Below are 17,647 nucleotides of genomic sequence, written 5' to 3'. Positions count from 1 at the left end.
ATCCTCTGATTTAACTGTTAATTTAAAAAATTAAGGGCTATAGTGTTATGTGTTATAATTCGGTTATAATGTCAATAATCAAAAGCATATAAGTATTATTAAAATTTTGCACTTGGATTTGGAAAGCTTGCACTCGTAAATCAATGTTTCGCGAATACAACATAATTAAATTCTATGTTATTGCCGTAAATCTATCCCAAGTACGCCACCTCCTCTTTCCATCATGAAAAAAAGGGTTTTTGCTTTTATCCGCGGCCAGGTAATAAGTGGTAAGCCGTAAGTGGTTGTGCGCCGTTAAGCGCGATAAATTCTAAAAACGATGGCCAAGCTTCCGGCCTTCGCGGAATACCCAAACGGGGTCAGGAAAAGACTTCGGTAACGTCACCGCGCGACGACGCGCGAGCGACACATATCCTCGTGATAACTACGCGATGGAATGTTCTCTTAAATTTCCCAAGTGGATCCGAGCGTACTTGCTTTCGCGACGTCTTTATACTCTCTACTCGTCGTCGACGAACACCTCTATGCCCCCATTCACCGTTCTCGCAAGAAACCCGGCAGTCCTTCGAGGATAAGGGAATATCGAAGATGTTACACGAGAGCGCTTCCTTCCGCGCTCGAAGTAGTATTCGTGAACGTAACTGCACGCACCCAGCTGGCCCAGAATTTTTCGAAACAATTTTCCGCGAGATTTCGCATGAAGGTCAAATGCCGTGATGCGTGAACGCAAAGCGAAAAATGGAATGCATAGCGGCGGAAAGACACACAAGCTTTCTATTACTACGAGAAATAACACGGACACGCGCGATAACGTCGTCGTCTCATCTTCAGCGATGATATTGTTAGCAGCGTGACGCAAGGATTGGCTTCGCATTCTCCGCTTGTAAATTAGTCGTGGACTGTACCTCAACATTTATGGGACGTGAAATAGACTGTCAAGTAGCTTACACGTAGATTGACAATTGCGAAATGGCTTTCATTACTCTGTATCTTCGCGCATTCTTAGAATTTAGCATACATCTCTTGATGATAAACACATTATTCTAGAACACTGTAATGTTGAAATTAATAGTCCATGACTCCAAAATTAAAGCAAAATTTATGAGCCTCAACTGTCACGTGAATGCAATATGTCATTAATTTCTAGCAACTACATCGTAGAGCTGGCAATAACAACAATTGCGCAAAAGCAAAAAAGTAAGAAGCAACATCACGCGATATAATTCATTCGTAAAAATATCGAGCTATGTAATCTCGTAAAAATAATTAATGTACATGAACACAAATGATTGATGCCTGACATCCGTAGAAATTACGTCAACATTACTGCTTCGTCGACAACATAATTTCGAATAGCGATACGAACTGTACGATAGAAAGTTTCGCTCAACCCAGACCTTTCGCGCGAAAAATACAGAACAACGCGAACGTGCATAAGAGTCGTGACACGTGGAAGCAGCGAAAGCACGCTAAACCTCATTACGAGTTGTGACGTACGACTGGGACGAGTCGCGCCTCTTGATACGCGCGCGGCGAAGGATATGATAAAAAGCATGGAGTGGACAGGGGAAAAAATAATAAAGTTTATATAGCCAGGGATGGGGATGTGAGAAGCGGGAGGGAGAAGGGCACGTGGTGACTCCCAGTGATATTTATACAAAGACTGGAGTGTCGCCAAAATCCTAGACCTCTCTTTCCTTCTCTCTTCGTCTCCGCTTTCCGTCTCGCTGCTTCTCCCTCTTTCAATCATTCGGCATCTCATTTCTACCGCTTGTCTTTCTCTGTCTATCTATCTATTTATCTCTGTCTCTGTTCCTTTTGCCTAGAACCAAGGGTGCTCGACACGTAGAAAAGTGGATATTCAGCCTTGACTTGCGCGCGGAAACTTCACAGCGAGTACTCCTATAGCTTTATTTGTCAACCACTTCGGGCCCGACGAACTTACCAACCGAAATTAAAGATCCCTGCAAGTAATGGCTAAGGTCGCCGTCCACTATTACTACCCTGTTACTGGCATCGACTGCTAGTATACACGGTAATGAATTTCATACTTCCCTCACATCCGCTCCTAAGCGACAAAAAGTACGGAAAGAACAAGAAAATGTTACACGCGTGCATTTTCTTACAATATTGTATAACGCAAAACATAAACCTGATTCAAATCCTTAATATTTAGACTTATATAACTAATTTTTTAACTAACTAAATAATTTTTTAATTTATTATGTAACCAACCTCATTATAGAGAAAATAATTAGATTAAATTAGAAACGTATATCTCGCGTGAAATAATGACTAATTAATATTCAAAATGCTTCGTATCGCATGTGTTAGAGATGTGCTAGAAATAAAGAGAGAGATAGAAGAGTCACGTTAATACGCGCTTACGGTGCGAGCAATACATGTATAGAATCGGCAGAACCGGAGCGGCTCGTTCTCTCGCTTCCGAAACATTACCGAAGGCGATCGATCGCGGATATCTATATCCGCTTGTAGAGTACATCGTGGATATATTAAACTTATTATTCGAATATTCAGAATTCTTTCCTGCCTTCGCACAATTCTGAGTGCTCCAATTCGTAACAGCATGTAAAGTTACATGTAGATTCACATAACAAGAAAAAATATCTTTCGCTGCTTTTTAAATAAATTATACCATTGTGTAAAACTATACGGTACTCTGGGAGAAAATGTGAAAATTATGGATCTAAAATCGGTTATGAGTTTTACGTCATTCGCATACTTTCTATATAAATTCATAAAACCAATTTTATAAATACTCAACTAAACTCCAATTTACATGCATCTGAATGGGCAAGTATCTATATGGAAGAAATATCGTAAGCCCACTTGAGCCATAAGAATCGATACGATGCACCGGATATCCAATTGACCACGAAGATTCCAAAGCAATGACTATAGCTTGCAAGGTTTTCTTCAGTGGTTATCGTGGAAGGTCTTAAAGCCGAACAACCTAGCGATCGACATGGCGTATTTCGATTTTATCGAGCTTTTCCTGTTCGCCAGCATCGTTGCCCGGAGCTATTGCTAAGTCTTTGATTTTCAGACATCTGCTCCCAGCTATTATGTTCTATAAAAAGTGCGGAATGACTATCGAAATCGATGAAAAACATGATTTTCCTATCACTTAAGTAGCTTTTCAATTTGATGGTAGCAATTATCGAATCACGCTAATTATTGCGTTACCCTTTTTAATTTCGTATTAGTCTTTAAATTTATTTTTAGTTTCATATAAATTTTCTAACTTAATTTTAAAAATATTAGCTCGATTACATCTACAATATTCTTTTCTACTTTCACTAAATAAATTTAAACAAATAAAGTTTACATTTTTACCATTTCCTAAAAAATTAATATATTCCGTACATAACAAATCTCTCTTTCATTTTCTCTCTCTCTCATACTAGTTATAATCGTAAATTCCTGTTCAAAAGGAAGACTATAAAATATTATAACATCATTAAATCTTGCAAAGTTGTACCGTTTTGCATAACGTTTTCTTTCGACAACGACAAGCATCGAATTCTCGAGTTGCACTTCGAGATCAACTTGACTCCAACGCGAAAATATATAAAGATATCACGATGTCGTGAAGGAAGATCGCCCGGTATCCAACGATTAAGGGAGTCATTAAAGTAAAGATACCCCGTGGACGCCCGAAGTGATCGTCGTCAGGCGGTGCAGTGATAACCGTAAAAGAATACGAGAAGCATTAAGAGAAAGAAGCCGCGTCATCTTGCACGCACGATCGCCTCCTAACGACCGTAACACTGTTGCACCGAAGGACAAAAATGCAACCCGCCCGTTTGTGTGTCCCGTCCCTCTAGGGCCTTCATGACATTTAAATGACCGTTTTATATCTCGTTACCTCTTTACACGCCCGCCTTCCTGCGCGTCATTACTCTTAAGATACATGTTTATTCTTCCCGGATTCGTCCATTAGCATGAGCGATATTTCAAAGCGCTTCTTCCTATTTCTTCGCGACGGGGAAGTAAAAATGAAAAATGCGAGTGAGCAATACAAGCCCCGAGGAATTTAAATATACGTAATATAAAATCGATAATACGATACAAAGAAAAAAATAATCTGATAAATTATTTCTAATTTATTATCGTTAATAGATCAATAAAATATAAAACGCGAATATTAAACACGAAATTGAGTTCTTCTTAAATACCGGTCGTTACTGTTTCAAGGTACCGCATTTGTGATGCAAGCAACATCTAAATTCTAACCATTGCGTACTCTAAATGCCGACGGGGCGCTATTGTGTGAGGCGCGCGTCGATACCGATATAAAAGCGTACGTCCTCGAGGCGAGCACGCGCGACTAGCTCAGAAAATGGAATCGCACAAAGCGCCAGTCAGGTAGCCTAATGAATTCAGCATGCGACACGAGAATGTCTCGAGGACTTCGTGGTTTGCCAACAAATGTTCGTCGTCTCGAAATTGCGAACGTGAAACATCGTATGACCAGTATGTTCCGTATCTCCTTCAAATAAGCTCTCTAATTGCGACTGATGCATCTAATCAACAACAATTAGCGTCTGCCCGGAAAACTCTCTCCCTAATAAAATATATAAGAAGAGAAAACGCACATATTTAAAGAGATTTGTTTTTAGAAATGGATAATTTTTTAAAACTATTGAATAAATATGTTGGAAATTTTATAATATTAAAATTATTGTATTAAATTATAAAAAGCGTTATAAACATTTGACGTTCTGCATACGATCTTGTGCGCGATTAGTATGATTCTTCTTGTGCACAATAAAAGTTATATATAAATCTATGTATATTTCTTGGATAACTTCCAAACACGAAACAATGACATTACGCACGTGTAACAACAGGTCAACCTTATCAGCGATAGGAAACGCCATATAACGGACAAGAGTAAATCGAGAGGTGTAGAAATATCCAGAACGAAGACAGGAGACGAGAACGAGGAACAGCTGTCGGTTTGGCCTCAATGTGTAGCCACGATGACGTTTACGTGCGTGTCAGTCGTGTGTCACATTCAGCGCGATGGCCCTTTTTCCCGAAATTGACCGGCAATGGATATGAAATAAACAAAAAAAGAACAGTTCTGGCGTGTCTGGCGCTCTTCATGTGCGCGGCCCTATTTTTAGGAAAAATTTTCGATGAGCATCGCGATCGATCCATTCTAATGTCAAATTCTTTAACACGGCTAAAAGAAGACGTGTGTCAAAAGAGGTCGTTAATTAAATTAAAGTTGCAGGACGCCGACGACAGGTGAATAGGCATTATCGAAACATTCCGCGGTTTTCGATCGTACGTGCGCACACGTGGCTTTCTCTCTCGACACGGGATTCCTTTTCCTGAAAAAGTTTACTCCATCGAGCTTGCAGGCAATTTCACGATTCAGATCTCGCGTGCAGCAGAAATCGTTTATCCGACTTTTTTCTTTTCTCTTTCTTTCCTTTTCTCTCTCTTTTTTTTTCTTTTTTTTTTTTTGTTATTGAAGTCAGCACCTAGTCGCCGGCTTTTCTACGGTGCAGAAAGTTCGTAACGAGTTCCATCGATTTCCTCCCGCAGCGATATATTGAAATAAACCAAGGAACGCGAAGAAATATTCCGCGAGGAACAGGAAAGAAGAACGGTGGGACCGCGTGAGCGAGTGGAACAACCGCAATAAACGGAAACTACCGTCCATGCAACCGGAAATGAATCGCGAGTAAGACCCGGTGTAACGGAAGAGTAAGCATCGAGAGCGAGTTGCGTTTTTTCCTTCTGTTTTACTTTCCTAGGCGAAAAGAAGATGATTTAATGATATTTCCTTTTATAGGATTATAGACGTCTGTCTACGGTGTAAATAGAAACACATTTAAACACGCATAAAAATAATTATGTGCAAATAATTCAATAGAAAAAAAAAAGAATGATAAAAATATCTCTAGAAATATAAAGATATTTTCATAATTATATTTTATAAAAATACGCATTTCAATGGTTCGCGTAGAAAAATCCTATCGCCGGTCGCGATATAATATTTTATTTCACACAGCGAGCAGACATTTCGTAATATTCCTCGCGCGACATATTACATTCATAAAAAAGCTTTAATATAAAAAATCCGTGTGAATAATTGCGACGTCTGAAATTATATTACGGGAGCTCGCGGTTGCTCTCGGTTTGCCGATAAAAAGAATCGACCTTGAAGGGGAGGCGACGGAAGATAGGTCGGAAATATCGCAGACTCCTACTCCCCCGGGTTACCACGGAAACGGTAGGACACTTTTGATAAGGTGCGACCGTGATCTCGACCCCTCGCGCGTTTGGTTTATTCGGGGAAAACGGTTGCTACCTGCACGTTCACGCACGAACGATTTATCCCTCAGCTATTGAACCTCCTTCTTTGTACACGTCAACTTGAGGAGAGAAAAAATCAGTGTTAAAATAATATGTATCGCAAGAGATTTAGAGATATTATAGTTGTGTGAAGATTCGTATATATATATATATTCTCACTATACAGGGTACTTCGAAAAAAAATGTTAACACTTATATAGAAGTAACTTCTTTAGAAAAACAGGATTGATAATTTCACAAAACATCATAGTAATAAATATATTTTGTCTTCAAAGAGTCTTCACTTGTTCATCATTGCAATGTGCAAGATCTCCGACAGAAAATTGCAAATGTGGATTGCAACAATACCCAAAGAAATGTGCTTCAGAACTTTGGAGACCACCTAGAGAAGATTCCAAAAATATGTTGACAGTGATGGCGAACAAATGGAGACTTTTCGAAGATAAAATACATTTGTTATTATGACATCTTGTATCATCAGTTCTGTTTATCTAAAAAAGTTATTTTCATATAAACCAATATTTTTTTAAGAACTCTGTATATTTTATCTTTTAAGAAAAAAGATTAAGCAAAATAAATCTAGTGGCAAATTATTTAACGCTAATTACTGTATTTAATCCCGTATGTGACAAATAGAATTAGTACGTCGACCTATATAATTAGATCAAAATCAAACAAACCGATTTCACATTGTTACAAAATGGTAGCCAAACAATCGTGCTATGTGCCAAGACAAGTATAAATTTCCCGTCAAGATGCCTCATCAGTATGTGTAATAATAAGAAGCATTAAATGCCTCTCATGTTTAAAATAAATTGGTCTTGAAACAAAAATCAATATTACACTGCAATTTGGAAAAAATATGTCATATATACGTATATAACATATTTGTTCTCTCATTCTTCAAAAAAGTCACAGAATATTATCAACTATTTATATACTACTTCGATATTATCAATCTTACCCAGCGCCGTCCGCACAAGGAAAAAATATCGATTACTAATCGGAATTAAAGCGATTCTCGCAACGACATGTAATCCGCAGTTTATTTAGCTCGCCTACGCAACAAGTAGATAATTATTTTCATACGTGATATAGATAACAAAAGTGTCCTTACCGGCAAGAAAGTGCACATCGCCCGCGCCGTGCACTTACAGTAAAAATGCAACAAATGCAGAAGCTAACATTTCGACATGCGGCAAGGATGCAATACGTTATGTCGGGGATGGTCGCTGATCTCGGACGGCTGTGGCCACGGGATACACAATGTAAGTTATTCTATTTATATGGTTGCACGGTCACGGAGAGAACGAAAGAAAGAGGGAGGTAAAGAGGGAGAGAAAGAACGAGAGAGAGACTCTGATTTCGCAACACGGTCTCGTCAACGTCGTGTTTTAAGCGCTGCAAAGTTAAAACGGAGCGCAGTATTTTGAGGACTCGTCAAACGTAACGTAATGTGCGCGCGTGCCTGATCGTGATTTATTTCTAGCGGCCCGTTCGTTATCGGAAGATCGAGGTCTTCGCGAAGAAATTAACCTCATGACGAACGTGTCTAAAATTATTACAATTTCTTAGCGTTTCTCTAATATCCTAAAAAAGTTAAGTGATATATATATATATTAACGTAACAAATATAAATAAATTTAATTTCAATATTATTACAATTCAGAAACAAGCACATTGCGCACACAATACTAATTGCAAGTTCCTTTACACAGTTAAAGCCAAGATACAAGCATTGTGTCCCATAAGCGTGTAAAGGCGCGATGCAAATATCTAAGATTTAATTAAAACCTTCAGAATCGGGGGAACGATCTCGCCGTCCTAAACGAGGCGGAACGTCGCGAACGATCGTACAAGAACGCGCGAGTAACGTCTCATTGGGCACAGATTGACCTAATTACCGAAAGGAAACGTCTGGCACGACTCATCTCGTTGGCGCATTTGGTGCGTTGCCTGCTTTCTGCAAATCGTCTTCCATTCATAGATTCTTATGACACGAAGAAAATTTCAAACTGCAATAGTCAGCCACAATCTGCGGAAATATCGTCGAGTAATGGCCGTTAAACGTATCCTAGATCCATCTCTTTATTTGTATGATCTATTCTTTTCTGGATAATTCTTTTGTTTTGCAATTTTTCTTGGTAATAAATTAAAAAAAATAGCAAAAAGCAACTTTAAGAAACTTCCAATCTATCTTACAAAATCTTAAATAAAATTTGTATTAAAGTCTTTTTGAAATAAGAAAAGAAACTGTCGATAAAAAAGTCGTGTCTCAATAAAACGGAAAAAGTCGAAAAGCAATTATAAAATATTCTACTTGTTCATCGAGGAATGTATGTGCTTTTACCAAACCGGAAATATACGCGTTAATGTACAATACGAATCGTTCTTATCGACTGTCTTTTTACACAGCTACAGTCTTTTGTACATTCGCGAGACACACACCCACGACGATCCGTTCATTAAATCATAAAAGCAGTCATTGAAACTTTGATCGCGCCATTGATAATAATAAAATTGAACATTTGACAGAAAGTCTGCGAATATCCCGAACGCAATTGTAAACAGTATCTGCTGTTGGATGAGTTACATAATCGATTAACCATTAGCGTTTCAAATTTGGTTTTAAAATCATTCAAAGAGCTTTTTGAGTTTAATCCATTATCGAACAAACCGTACATTAAAAATGGAATAATAGAAATAATATAATAAAAATATAATCGTAAGGTTTTATAGTAAAATATGAAATATATAAAAATATATTTCTTCTCATTTACATCATCTATCATCCATCTATTTGAGATATGATAAATGTCTCAGCATTTTAAGTACCGCAATCAATGTCCAATCAAAACAAAGATCGGGACACGTGCTATCGGCACGTCGCCAAATCGCCATATATCTTCTATACTGACAAAAGGAACAATAATGACGCGACACGTGCGACCGAGCAACTAGAAAGTACATGATCTACTGTAATCTTACCTTCGTATTGCGCGATTTTGATTGTGTAATAAAATATAAAATACGACATAAGTCATTGAAACGTTGAAACCAACGAAAGAAATATCGACATTTAAAAAACACTACATCATTTTCTAAAATAAAAATTTTAAACGATTATATTAATTTTTATTAATTTAATTATTGCAATAAATGTAAAAATTTCTTAATTTATATTAGTGATGTATACTATAAAGCAACTTGTATTCGATTTCAAATGAATAGAGGCATTGATATCTTGTTAAATATCTGTGTCTAATAAATGTTTATATATATACATATATTAGTAAAAATATTGACCTAAATACCCACTCAAGACTCGCTATCGTATTTCGTGTCTGTAATAAGAATCGTATTTTCACGAGGCCGTTTCGCAACAAGAGCGGCAGGCGTGTAAATGTCTCTCGCAAACCGGCGAGACTTCATTCCCACCGTAAAGCACAGTTTTATTTGTATAGCCGTTTCTCGGCGAACGTAGCAGTGCGCGGAAGTTTGTCAATACGATTATGACAGATTTATCTGCGATAAAATGCACGCGGATATACGACGGCGTCATCGATGTTATTTTCTGGCCACCTCACGTTTAGTATCACTAATGCCAAACTTGATCCGTACAAAAATCAACGAGAGAAAGATTGGCAATTAACAAATTCGCTTTCTCATTGTGCACTTAATGCTGAACCCGAACGTATATCTCGCTCGATCAAAAATCACTAAAGCATATAATTTATTAATAAAATTACGCGATCGTAAATACGCACGGCTGTGAATCATGGTTTCAAACGCAAACAACTCGTTTCGTAACGTGCACATTATACGAATCGTGTACGAGCAAAAGGAGTGCAGTAAGATAAAAAAAAATAAAGCGGAGCGAAAGTAGAAAAAGACAAACCGTGTCGTAACACGGATGTGTAGAGGAGTGTTTCCTTAGCGCGAAGAAAAAAAAAGATTTACTTTCACACACACACACACACACAACGATGTTGTGCTGTCAAATTTTCAAAGCACGAGATCACTCACATCATCTTCCTTCGTCGCGACGATCTCTCTTCGCCTTCCTCTCTCCCGCCTTTCCCGTTACGACACGAGCTGCGGCACAATCGCGAGGAGAATCGACGGGAATCGCGCGCGGACACCAGGCTTCGGCCTATCCTCGGCACTTGCTCCTCTCGAGAAAACAGCCGGCGATCGATTTAATCGCCGATCGATGGCGTGGTCGCGATCCTTCGGTCGATTCTCTGCTCCCTCACACTCTAATCGCGCGCGAACGCGCTCCGTTATGGCGCCGCGTTCGGTGATTAACGACGATACAACAACCACCGCGACGTGACACGCGCGTACGAATTTCCATCGCTCTCGGGCTCTCGCGTGGCGCGAACCAGCGGCACGGCCGAGAGCCAATTCTCACCGGACGGAAACACTGTGCGCACGCGAGGTCGACGCCGAAAGCTCGACGACGATTGCGATGACGACAACGATGACGAACGACGACGACGACGGGCACGCCGACGACGACAACAACCGGCACGCGAGGACTCCTCTCTTCCGCCGCGCACGATTCGCCACCACCGACGACGGAGAGAGCACGACGTCGGACGTTCTCGTGGATGCCGCAAGCGCCGTCGCACGGCCAGTCGACGAACCGTCGAGGGAGAACGAGCGAGAACGACTGACGAGGCACGAGACCAGTGGAAACAGAGAGCGGTGCACCGGCGCGCGTCCCGCGCGTAGTGGAGTACAGCGATGAGCGGCGCAACGCACGGAGCGCGCCCAGTAGAAACGGAAAGCGGTGCACCGGCGCGCTTCCCGCTTCCCGCTTCCCGCTTCCCGCGCGTAGTAGAATAGAGCGACGAGCGGCGCGGCGCGGGGTGGCCAGTGGAGTAGAGCGACGAACGACGCGGCGCGGCAAGGGGCGACCAGTGGAGTAGAACGATGAGCGACGCGACGCGCGGGGCGGCTAGTGGAAACGGACAACGGTGCACCGGCGCAAGTCGCGCGCCTAGTGGAGTAGAGCGACGAGCGGCGCGGCGCGGCGCGAGACGGCCAGTGGAGTAGAGCGACGAGCGGCGCGGCGCGGCGCGGGGCGGACAGTGAAACAAACAACGATGCACGAACTCGCGTCTCGCGAGCTGCCAGTGAAATAGAGCGACGATAGAGAATATGGTACGGCACGGATGGGTTGTATATAAATAATCTCCGTTATGGCATTGTCATAAGTCGCGTTTTCCGCTCTTGAAAAAAATCAACGAAAAGGATCGAAACCGACGCTAAGAAAAAACTGCGATAAAACTCGTAAGCGCGACAAATGAACGAACGTACACAAATAAACGCGAATGCGTGTGCGAGGAAACGAATAGATTTTCGTCCATGGACGCGTTTTCAGTCGTTTGCCGCGCTCTGCGTCGCGGCGCTCTCGACGTCGGGACGCCCATCACCTGTGATGTTCGACTACCCCCGTCGTCTTGCGTCCTTCCGCTATACCAATGTGCCAGGGAGAGAGGCGTCCCGATGTTCGCGCACACGCGCTCCGCCACGCGCGTGCTCGTTTCTCCTCTTCTTCCACTCCGTACCGTCGCGCACCTACCCTCCTACCCTTTTTACCGCTTTCCTTCTTACGTCATTTGAATCCGTCCGTGTACAGGGTGAAACATTTATCTTAACCGTTTTGAATAACTCCGCGACGCCATTGCGCGGCGAAATTGCGTGGTTGTGTGTGTGTAGGACAAATTAATATTTCGTAATGAATATTTCCAAGATGTAGCTTTTGAAGAAGACATCGTGAAGAGAAATGTAATATTATAAGAATTTAGGGAAATATGATAAACGATTTGTGCGTCTCATAAACTATGAAATAGATGTTACGTTTATTAGACTCGAGAAGAATTGTAAATCCCATCAATATCAAAAAGATGAATGGGAACTTCATAAAACATCCCATGCGTTGTAACGGGATATTCGATCCGTCGAGGCAAAACGACTCGTGGATGGATCGAGGAAAAACAAACGATTCTTTTTTTAAGATCTCCCAGACAGGCGAGTCCCGAGATGTATCTCCGATATAGGTACCTAACCCACGGCACGAGGAAAAGCGTGGACAAGCTTACTCCCGTAGTACAAATGTTATCGTTCGATCCGCCACCCGTAGTATTTCCCCGCGGTGCCGAATGCAAACGTTTGTTTTCGCAATCCGCGGGACGCGCAGCCGCGCATTTAGGGCAAAAAAAAAGTGGGATCTGGCGGAGCATGGTTTATCGAGCCGGAAGCAGACGCTCGAGAGAGAGAGAGAGAGAGAGAGAGAGAGAATGAGCGAAAAAGAGAAAAAAGGGAGAGGCAGCACGTTCTCTCGCCGCCGCGAAGTCATAATCCGCTTGAGTTCGCGTATTTCTCGACGCGATCCCGCAGATAACGCCAGAAGCCCAAGGGATTGGCAACGTGTGCGAGAATTCGATTAAGCTCCCTTACATATATATAAAAAAAATACAATAAAATAATACATTACGAAATAGCGTAATGTGTTGAAGGATATTTGGAATTTAAATAGAAAATGGGATTAGTTTTTCCTAATTCTGCGTTAGACATGTCCACATGCGACAAAGATAATATTGATTTATTTTCGAATGGAGTGAGATCGAGGTGGTCGGTAGGGGCAAACCGCGAATTGACGACGGTTAAGCGTATTAGCCGAGAAAATTATGGTCCTGGGTCATAGAGAGCATAAAGATCGACCGGCAGTGCCATAAATCGCAATGGCGTTGCGGAAATCGCGTCTTTTAATTAAAAAATATATAAAAAAATTAAATTCAGATTTCGCTATATGCTTCATTTATATCAAATAGTGTATTTATTCTTATTCCAACAGGATTTTATTTTTCTTATTACTCTTAAATTAGATCGTATTTTACTTCCATTTCTTTTCGAATGATTATTGTTCATAAAAACATGTATATGCATGTATACGATGTATAAATATATGTGAATGTCTACAAAGTCTTGAGTTCGAGTCGGTGAGTTTGCCAAGCCTAAATAACTGTGCAAAATAGTCTGCAGAAAATCACATCATTTTATTCAGTTTAGGTTTAGACAGTGGGCTATTCCCTCTTCCTCTTTCGCAAAATTCACGAGACTCGAAAATTTAGAGCCTGTTCCCTAATAGATTTACGAAGCGAGGAGAAAGCGCGGCTCTATTTGTCTCGTTCACCTAATTAGTACTCGCGTAAACTAAATAAAGTCCCGGGATTTATTGGACGCGTGTGCTAATACTGGATGCTCGATCTTACGGAGAGAAATACGAACGCTTGTCGGAAGTTAATATGCATTCAGGGAAATAATCGTCGCACCGAATCATTTAAAATTCCACGTAAGAAATTGATTTTAACGAGTTTATTTTTAATTAGCAGTAGAGACTTCATTTTTAATTAAATCTAAATATCCTTTGCTTTAACGAGGGTCTCTCATATGATGCTTTAAAGCAAAGAAATTTAATATTGAATATTGGAAAACGCAATTCCAATTTTAATTAACACTGACTGACAGTAATTGTGTGTAACGTAGCCTTGACCTGTGAAGAAAATTCTAAGACGCTAAACTACTATTAACAATGGACACGGTTATATTCGATGTTGATCACCGAGACAGCGAGCGCTCGACTGCATCAACACGATGGTGTTATTAAGTGCGTGTGCAAATAAATTGAGTCCTCTGTCCCTGCATCTCGTACGCTATAACGTTGTTGTCGTATTCACACATCTAAATGTCTGCATACACGTAGCTCCGTGAGTCACGTCATTTTAGAATATTCTGCGCGCTGTCGTAATAGCTTAGATATATGATCCAGTATTTACAGATAAGTATTCGATACATTTTAAATAGAAACTACATGGCAAGAAAGATTAGAATAATTATTTTACAAAGCTCTCGTAATCCTTAATGCACAGATTAATTATAAAGAAAATGTTGAAAAAGGGATACTTTAATCTCCCGTAAAATATAAATGAAGTAGCTTAAGTTCAGATTATATAATACAATAGCAGTGGGGGACTCTCTTATATGCTCGTCATCGCGCGCAGCGCATAATCCTCGATGCAACTACTCGAGAAATTTTTAACGATCCATGCAAAGTAAGATTCAATATTTATTTATTCACGTTTTAATCTTGTTCTGTACATGAGGCAATAAATTTATTTGAAAGCGTATTTCGTGGCTATAAACATTGCCTTTTTTTCTATTCAACCGATGCGTGCTTCGAAAAAAAAAGGCACGGATTTAATTAAAATATTCCATGCGCTTTTCATGCCAGCACGAAATACGCTTTGCACGCTATATAAAGATATTCCCTCTCCGAATACAATGCGCAATCCGGGAGAACCCCGCCGAGATAAATTCTGACCATCTTTTCACGTAAAAAAACGCACCCATTAGTAAAGGTTATATTTCGCCCTCGCTCTCTTCCGTGATCCGCGATTAATAATAAATGCGACCGTTACATTGACGTCATCGGAAAGAGAAAAGTCGAACGTCGATGATAAAAACAACATTCGGTACCTATTTATTGCTAGAGAAACGTCATAACGTCGAGACATCGTCACACATTTTTGGCAGAGAATCAACTAACGTCGAAACGAGCGCGATCCGTTCTACGCTTCTACCTATAGCATAGCTTCGGCTCTGCCGTTTCATTCATCATGGTTCATTTGATTAAGCCCACGCGGCTTATGGCTGCGTTTCGCGTGAATCGTGTGCACCACGGCTATGGAATGCTTCCAAAAGCCGTTGGGAACATAGCGGAGAACGAAAAGAGCTTATCGGCCGTTACCAGAAATTTTCGCTGACGTACATTCGCGGTAGATTTCGCGGAATCGCTCCATAGTACGCGTGCACGTCGTCGTTGCGGCCTCCGCTAATGAGCATTCCGATATTATCCCCCTCCTCTCGGCTCAAATCATGAGCCGTGATATGCATTAAGAACTATGCGATGCACGCACGCGGTAAGCTTTCGTAACTTCGTATGCACACGTGTTATTGCAAATTACCACAAAACCTTTTTATAACATGATTGAATTGAAGTAATTGAACTAATAGATAGATATGTATTTCACGATTCTTTAAATATTTATATATTTTATATTTGTGATACATTATGGTAATAATTAACAAGTTTCCTTTTATAATATAAAAATTACCATTTTTAAATAATAGTCTTTGAATATATAAATCTTCAGATTATTTTCAATAAAATGATAAATTTGTCAAAATCATCAATTCTATATCTTATTTGCAGAAAACACGTAGATATATATTCGTTACTTATGTCAGTGATTATAAAGCTTTATTACTTCCCGTCTGTCTATGGACACACGCAAAGCCATTTGCACGTTTCATGCTGCAATTTCGTAACTGCGATTAAACACGAAGGGGACACGACGTGACGTTAAAGACAGCTTCAGCCCTCCAATCTGCTTGTTACTCGTCACAATTCCGCGAGGATATCGACTGCCGCGCAATAAGCGCAGTGCAGGGTTTCCCTTTTTCAAAATCACGCTGACGTTACATCGCGGCATCGACGCGAAATCACCTCGCCATCGATCGATCGGCGCTTGCTCTATCTCTCTCTTTTTATATATTTCGAAATGCTCCGTGTAATGCTCAGGGAGCCGATTGCGACAGCGGATGTTGGAGCGTGGGCGCAAAAATAGCTGACAGATAGCCGACTGAATGGTGTTACCGCTGCGGTGGCCCGTAGATTACTGCGCGGACCGGCGAAACTTCGTTTTTGACAGACAGGTCTGTTATTACTGTCACTCCGGCTCCCTTCGCAGCCCTGACGGCAGCAGCGGCGTTAATCCTTTCGTCACTGTGCCCTGCGCCCTGTCAGCGTCCGTCGAATTACTTTAATGAGGAATTGTGCACACTGGGTTGAATACCGTCGTCGTCCCGCCTCGTTTCGCACGTCGCAGCAGCCCGAGCGATCTCACGTTAACTGTAGTTTAATTAACTTTTTAACGCATCGTACCCTGTCCTGTCCGACTCGTATTTTGTTGGCGCTATGTCCTTCCTTCTGCCGAATGTACATATTACGTCACGGTTCTCCCAGAAAACCCGGTAGTGCATTTTTTGACGTGAGAGAATATTTCTGACGTTTAAACCGCGTTCTATTTAAAATTCATTTAGACAAGATAATATTCACGATGTACACGAAAGCCATTGTGCAATATCCCGGATGCAAGGATTCACTATCGAAAAAAAGTACGGCTTAATTAACTGAAAGCGATGAGCTAATTGTAAAAAAAAGATAAACGTAATCTCGCGCAAACGGTGCGAGAGATACAAGAGCTATTTTTGAGTCTGAGATTAATTCAAGGTAAAATAAGTCGACCGCGATATTCGAACACAGAGGACAATCGCAGTTCCTTCCAGGAAGACGATGCTCGAGATAGCTTTTTTCCATTTAACGTTGGCTGTAATTTTAATTCTAAAGCTGCATTTTTAAGCAGGATTAAGAAAGCTTCTCGTGACTACAAATACATACACAGTCTGCACTTTATTAATTAACTGAATATATATGTAATAAGTCTTGTCCTGGTACGATTGAGCCACCATTCCCAGGATATGGAATTATCGCGTGCAAGTTGAATTCCGCGGCCTTCTAAGGTGACGTTTCTCCTTTTTTTTTCGCTGAATTGTCGGCGGTGCGAATCGAATTAAAATTCCGCAGCGTCGTTACAACCCTCGTACAAGAGTCTAAAGCAATGCCACTAAAAGGGATGAGAATATACCGTGCGGCATTCCACGTGCTTGCGTGACTACGAGAGTTTCAGGGTCGTTTCGAAGGGAAACTAGCAGGATTGAATTGCTCTTTCTTTTACCCTTGCATTGTTGGTATCGCATTGTAGCTACCGTTTACTCGGTCAAAAAAATCCACGTTTTACGTTATGACTTTAATGTATTCAAGATTTGGAAAACCAATTTCAATGGATAGCACGTATATCGCGTGCGAAGATGATCTCAAAAACTCTATCAGACGACAATTACAGAAACTATAGATTTACATGTCGTATAACTTATTATAAGCAATTTATTAAAAATATTTAGTTATAATAATAATATATAAACAATAAATAAACTGTACGTTGTGTAAAAATATGTAATGTTTGCAATGTCGACGATTATATACATCTTGTCAACAGCAGGAGAATAACGATATTTGGATTAGTATCCCAGTCAACGTTTGTCGATCGCGAAATCAAAGCGCACGAAAGTAACGACGCACGCGGAGAAGTTCGCCGCAGTT

The 17,647-nt window shown here is 40.7% G+C and overlaps 1 protein-coding gene across 7 annotated transcripts in view; it reads right to left on the bottom strand.

Moving 5' to 3' along the window:
• The window catches only part of LOC139817287 (uncharacterized), a 388,078-nt gene that overhangs the window by 233,867 nt on the left and 136,564 nt on the right, over positions 1–17,647 (bottom strand). Inside the window, exon 1 of one of the 7 annotated variants that reach the window (XM_071785257.1) lies at positions 10,381–11,027. The exons of the other annotated variants lie outside the window; for them this stretch is intronic. The gene's annotated coding sequence lies outside the window, so the exon portion shown is untranslated. Of the gene's footprint in view, positions 1–10,380; positions 11,028–17,647 lie in introns of those variants that run through there. 7 annotated transcript variants of the gene reach the window in all.

Source organism: Temnothorax longispinosus, chromosome 8 (assembly GCF_030848805.1).
Source record: "Temnothorax longispinosus isolate EJ_2023e chromosome 8, Tlon_JGU_v1, whole genome shotgun sequence".
Lineage (NCBI taxonomy): Eukaryota > Metazoa > Arthropoda > Insecta > Hymenoptera > Formicidae > Temnothorax > Temnothorax longispinosus.
Note: the sequence above shows the minus strand (reverse complement) of the source record. Positions and strands in the feature narration are given on the sequence as shown.